Source organism: Triticum dicoccoides, chromosome 1B (genome assembly GCF_002162155.2).
Source record: "Triticum dicoccoides isolate Atlit2015 ecotype Zavitan chromosome 1B, WEW_v2.0, whole genome shotgun sequence".
Lineage (NCBI taxonomy): Eukaryota > Viridiplantae > Streptophyta > Magnoliopsida > Poales > Poaceae > Triticum > Triticum dicoccoides.
In genome coordinates this window covers 315,872,164-315,879,056 of record NC_041381.1, presented here as the reverse complement: position 1 = coordinate 315,879,056, position 6,893 = coordinate 315,872,164, and positions in this window count along the sequence as shown.

The window sequence follows — 6,893 nt, the reverse complement described above, 5'->3', positions numbered from 1 at the left end:
CCTCCTCCGACCTCCTCCACGCCGTGCCCCTCGCCGGAGTTCGCCCGGCCGCCGCCCCGCTCGCCGGAGTTCCCTTTCCGGTGGATCTGGAAAAGGTGGACCAGATCCACCACTCCCTCCAACCAAACGCAGCATCCCCGTATCCCGGATCCCTCCGTCCCGCGTTGACTTTCGCGGAGGTATAAATCTGTTGTCCCCGAAATATTTTGCATAATGTTGCCCTGTTCATCGCATCATAACTTGCTGCATACTGCTCCGTTTCGTGCGTGTAATATGTCAAATTGTTCGTCTCAACGAGTACCTCATTTAATTCCATTGCATCATGTTCATTTGAGTTCATCTTGATGCCCGAATCATCGTTGTTAGAGTGCTATGTGATGTTAATCTGCTGAAACTGTTATAACTTGATGATTTGTCATTTTTGCCATGTTTGATGTGTGCATCCTATGAGGTTGATGTCTACATGTGTTTTGAACTATGTCATGCCATCTTCACAGAGGTGCAATCCATGTATTTTTGTGAGTCTTGTACTGAGTGCATCAAGCTTGCTAAGTAGGGTACTTGCTGTTGCTGTTTTCCTGACAGATTCTGTTATATTATGATGCTATGTAAACCTGCTGCTACAGGTCATTCTATGCATAATATGGAGATGTTCACTAAGGTTGTTTTGTTATACATGTCTTGCTCTATCCATTCATGCCCCTGGTTGCATTTGTAGCCTGATGTAACATGTTGTTATCTTGCCCTCAAAACTGCTAAATAATGTTGCTGTCAGCCTGTTAACATTACGTTTAGTTTTGGCCATGTGCTTTTCTAGTGATCCATGCACCCTATGAACTTGATCTTGCCATTCTTAGCTTCATAAACATGTCTTCCTATTGTTGGTTGCCTTGCCATGCCATGTATTGCTCTGTGGTGAGTGGTTCAAGCTCACCAATATGCCTACTTATTGTTGTTCCTGCCATGTATGAATCTGTCATATAACTTGCCATGTTTACATGGGTGCCATCATATCTTCTGATCTTTTTTGGCTCATGGTCAGTAAGGGACTTTTGTTCTATGCAACTAGTGGATTCATTCCATGCTTTTGTTTGCCATGATAAGTTCACGTAACATGTTGTTTGAGAGCTCTAAACATTGCAACCTGATGCTATTTCTGCTAAGTCTGAAACTATTATTATTTGCAATCTTGTCATGCATGTTTGAGCATGTTCTAGTAGTTTCTGGAGATAGCTCAGTGTTCATGTTTTGTCATGCTTTACCTGTACTTCATGTCCATGCCTTTTGTTCTCATATTGTGGTACTGTAGCATGTTGTTTTGGTGCTTGCAATATGCCTAGTTGCTGTTTTGGATAGCTTGTCCTTTAAACTTGTATAGAGTGTATGTGTTGAACCGTTGCTCCGTTTTGAGTGTGCTTTATATGAAACTTGCTTGATTTTGCATGTAGTTTAATATTATCATGTTGCATCCTTGTTTTGAGGTGTTCGCTTGATGTTTGTATGCATTTTGCATCAATGCCATGTTTATCTTGTTTTGCTCATATCTTCTAGGCCGTAGCTCCAAATCTAATGAACTTTATATGCAACTTGACTATAATCTCATGTAGATCATCTTGGTGCATCTTAACTTGTTGTTTAACAACTTGAACATAACGTTTATTCAGTTCTGGACCAATTTCGAAATGTGCATATGAGGACTTACCGGAATTGTTATATGTTGTTTCCGGCCTCATTTAAACTTGCTTTGAAGTGTTGCTCTTTTATGCATCATCTCTTGCCATGAGTAGATTCATGTAGCCTTGTCATGCATCATACTTGGTTGAGCATCATGCCTTGTTATGTGTGGTGTATTTACTATGTTGTGTGCTTCTTCTCGATAGTTCCCGTTTCGTTGCGATCGTGAGGATTCGTTCGTCTACACTTGGTTCGTCTTCGTGGCTTCATCTTCTTCATGGACTCGTTCTTATTCCTTGCGGGATTTCAGGCAAGATGACCGCTACCCTGGATCTCACTACTATCATTGCTATGCTAGTTGCTTCATTCTATCGCTTTGCTGCGCTTCCTATAACTTGTTCTTCAAGCCTCCCAAATTGCCATGAACCTCTAAACTTTTGACACCCTTCCTAGCAAACCGTTGTTTGGCTATGTTACCGCTTTGCTCAGCCCCTCTTATAGCGTTGTTAGTTGCAGGTGAAGTTGAAGATTGCTCCATGGTGGATAGGGTTATGTTGGGATATCACAATATCTCTTATATTATTAATGCATCTATATATTTGGTAAAGGGTGGAAGGCTCGGCCTTATGCCTGGTGTTTTGTTCCACTCTTGTCGCCCTAGTTTCCGTCATACCGGTGTTATGTTCCCGGATTTTGTGTTCCTTACGCGGTCGGGTGATTTATGGGACCCCCTTGACAGTTCGCTTTGAATAAAACTCCTCCAGCAAGGCCCAACCTTGGTTTTACCATTTGCCTCACCACCACCTACTTTTTCCCTTGGGAGTCGCTCTCTCGATATTTTAGCCCCCCGGGCCAGTGCTTGTCTAAGTGTTGGTCCGAACCGAGCCGCCTGCGGGGCCCTCTTGGGGAAACTCGAGGTCTGGTTTTACTCGTAGCCTGTCTCATCCGGTGTTGCCCTGAGAACGAGATATGTGCAGCTCCTATCGGGATTGTCGGCGCATCGGGCGGTCTTGCTGGTCTTGTTTTACCATTGTTGAAATGCCTTGTAAACCGGGATTCCGAGACTGATCGGGTCTTCCTGGGAGAAGGTACATCCTTCGTTGATCGCGAGAGCTTATCATGGGCTAAGTTGGGACACCCCTGCAGGGTTATAAACTTTCGAGAGCCGTGCCCGCGGTTATGTGGCAGATGGGAATTTTTTAATGTCCGGTTGTAGATAACTTGACACCAGATCCGAATTAAAACGCATCAACCGTGTGTGTAGCCGTGATGGTCTCTTTTTGGTGGAGTCCGGGAAGTGAACACGGTCTTTGGGTTATGTTTGACGTAAGTAGGAGTTCAGGATCACTTCTTGATCATTACTAGTTGACGACCGTTCCTTTGCTCCTCTTCTCGCTCTCATTTGCGTATGTTAGCCACCATATCTTGCTTAGCCGCTGCTGCAACCTCACCACTTTACCCCTTCCTTTCCCATTAAGCTTTGCTAGTCTTGATACCCATGGTAATGGGATTGCTGAGTCCTCGTGGCTCACAGATTACTACAACAACAGTTGCAGGTACAGGTTATGCGATGATCATGACGCGAGAGCGTTGTTTGCTTGTTTTGGAGTTCTTCTTCTGCTTCTTCTTCGATAAGGGGATAGGTTCCAGGTCGGCAGCCTGGGCTAGCAGGGTGGATGTCGTTTGAGTTTCTGTTTGTGTTCCATCCGTAGTCGGATGTTGATCTCTTGTAAGATGATGTTGTATTCGTGTGGCATTGTATGCCTTATGCATGTATCCCCATCTATTATGTAATGTTGATGTAATGATATCCACCTTGCAAAAGCGTCTTCAAGATGCGCTTCTATCCTTGGTGGGACCTTTGAGTTCCTTTAGGATAGGGTCGCATCTTGGGCGTGACAAGTTCGTATCAGAGCCACGACCGACCCTAGGAGCCCCCTTGATTGATCGCGTAGTTTGGCCGTTGTTGAGTCTAGAAGAAAACTGTTTTTGGAGTCTAGTTATATCGGAGAGTAGGAATTCTTTTTACTCCTCAGCCCCTTCGTCGCTCTGGTGCGGAATCTTGACGTAGTTGTTTTGAACTACCCCTCTTCCCCTTCAAATTTTTTCTTTAGGTTCACGCAGTTGGTTTTTCCGATCATTGGTTCTCATCACTTTTCATCCGGTGCTTTGCTCGTCAAGTTTACTCGAACCTCTTTGTCTTTTGCGAGATCAATCCTCAGTTGTTTTCTTTTCCCGCCCGCCCACCCTTCTTTTTCTCGGAACCGGAATCCCTAATCGAGTATCCATCCTACTCGTGCGGAGTCTTTGTTTCTTTCCCCAATGATTTCAACCGATGTTTGTCTCTTCAAGACATTCGTCGGCTATCCCTTCCAAGTTACCTTTGTTTTCCCGCCCTCCCACCCTCTTCTTCTCGGAGCCTGAGTATCTTTCGAGCAACAATTTCATTCGTGCGGAACCTCTTCAGTCTTTCGTAAATTATTTCAACCGGTGAATTCTCGCCTCGTTCGTCATTCTTCATCTCTTTTCCGGTGGATTCAATTCCAATTTTCGGTAGTGATAATATTCTTTTCCTTGGATCAAGTGTTTTCCTTGCTCGTTCGCCTCTCGTCAGTTTATCCTTTCGGAGTGGTCAAGACATCTCAGGAGATTCATCTGTGTTCCAATTAATTCGAGGTTGTCACCTCATTCTAATATTTTAAATTGTTCCGGTGCTTCTTCTATCTGTTCAACATCCCTTTTCCAACGGTGTTTTTCTTTTAGTGGGCCCTAACCCACAGGTCTTTTCCCAGGATCTTACCTGACTCTTCTAAATATTCCGGAGCCATTCCTATTTCTTTTCAAGTCTGACGTAAGTATGATTTCATCAGTCAGATGCCTCTCAAAGATCGCTTTCAAATTCTTTTCATCTTTGGTTCAACCCTTCCTCTTTGTCATTCCCCCGGAGTTATTTTCAATTCTTTTCAAGTGTGATGTAAGAATGGATCACACCAGTCGCATGCCTTCTCCATGAACGCTTTCAAATTCTTTTCATCCATCCGGAGTATGTCAGGAGTTGTTTTCCATTTCTTTTCACCGGAGGCCATCATTCCTGTTATCGTTCTCTATTTATCCCGGTGCTCCGTTCAAGTGTTCTTTAATCAGCTCGAGTTCTTCCCATTCTCTTGTATCTAAATCCCCTCAAGCATATTTGCCTTCTAATTCTTCCCCGGTGATTCAATCTCTTTCATCAGTCATTTTCGAATTTTTACGGTGGTTCGTTCAAGATTCTTTTTCCTTGATTATCATATTAATTCATTCGTTCTTTTCAATCCTACCGGTGGTTCATGAAGACCTTCTCGAGTTTGTGATATACCCCCGTTAATCCTTTTCAAGAAGAATAAGTAGTATGCAAAAATCCATTGCTCGTCATCAATTTAATTTCATGAAGGATAAGCATACAATAAATCTTATTCTTATTTCATCAAGTTGATTAATCCCTTCCTTTGGAGTTTGTTCTTGAGGAATAAATTCTAGTTCCAAGTGTTTCCATCTTTTCTTTTCTGGAGTTCAAATTTTCCTCGGCCATCTCGTCGGAACCTCCATCTAAATCATTGCAAGGCTCATCTTATTCTTTCATCCTTCATTCTATCTCATCATCCTTTTGTCACCGGAGTTCTTCATGGTGGTTCTTCATGATTTAATTCATTCTTCAAGAGTTCATCAACATTTTGTCGGAGAAATTAAAGTATCTTTTCTTCGCGCATCTCGAAGTGCAAACAATTCTTCCTTTTCTTCTGAAGTGGAGTTTTGCATTTCTTCGTTCTTCTCAGTTATCCAATCATTTCCGTTTGTGACCAGTTATCACCTTATGATCTTGAGATGTTATCTATAAGACCACAACAAGCTTATTCTTTCGTTGTTGATTTTCCCAACAACTCCGTTTAATCCTTCCTTCTAAAGACGCTTTCAATTTCATTCGTGGCACAAGTTGTCATTTTATTCTCCGCTCTTTTCATTCAACTCTTTCAATTCTTTCCGGAGGTTTTGTGTCATGTCTTCATCAAGTATCATTCCATCCTCTCAAGCTCGTGTTCTATTCCTTCCATTTTCAGCCGGAGTGCTACCTAAATCCTTTTCAGTCTTAGTCGGTTCTTATCTTGTTCTAACCGGAGTGGTTTCATAGTCTATCTGATTCCGTGAGCTTTCGATTCTCGTCATTCTCGTCGTTCCTCTCTTCTTCTCGAGTGCTCTCGATTCTTTGCTTCTTCTCTTGAGTTCTTGCTTCACCTCATCCTTTTTCCCTTCCGTCTTAGTCCTAAGATCTCGGGACGAGATCTCTTGTTAGTGGAGGAGAGTTGTAACACCCCGGATTCGATGCGCCAGGTGTCCGCCAGTTATTTGCCGTCCTTGCCATGTCATGTGCTTGTGTGTTGCATTTTATCATGTCATCATGTGCATCTCATTTTGCATACGTGTTCGTCTCATGCATCCGAGCATTTTCCCCGTTGTCCGTTTTGCAATCCGGCACTCCTATGTCACCCGGCGTCCCCTTCTTGTCTCTTTTCGTGAGCGGGTGTTAAACATTCTCGGAATGGAACGAGGTTTGCCAAGCGGCCTTGGTATAGCACCGGTAGACCGCCTGTCAAGTTTCGTGCCATTTGGAGTCCGTTTGATACCCCAACGATTAACCGGGTAACCGTAAAAGCCTCTTTTGTCTTGCAGCCCAACACGGCTCCAAAGTGGCCCAAAACCCATCTAAGTCTCTTCCAGGCTCTCGGTCGTTCTATCACGATCGCGTGGCCGAAAACCGCACTCCATTTGGAGTCTCCAAGCTCCCTCTACCTATACATATGTGATTCCCTCCATTTTTCACGCAGTCCAAACCCTAGCTCCGCTTCCCTCGCGCCGCCGGACAAAAACCCCGCCGCCGGACGTGTCCGCGCTGCCGTCCCTGACGAATCCGCCGCCGCCACGTGTCCCCTGCGCCTCCTCTCTCTCCTCCCCACTGCCGTCGGCCCGCCGAGCCCGCGCGAAGCCCGCCCGAGCCCATCCGGGGCCCGAGCGCCGCCCGAGCGCCGCCGCCCGTCCCCGCCGGATTCCACCGCCGGAGCGCGCTCGCCTCGCCGGGCCCGCTTGCTGCCGCGCGCTCCCCCGCGCCCCTCGCCGCCCGACGCCGGCAACCTCGCCCGCCGCCGGCGACCCGTCTGCCGGCGCGCTCCCTCACCCCGCCGCGGAGC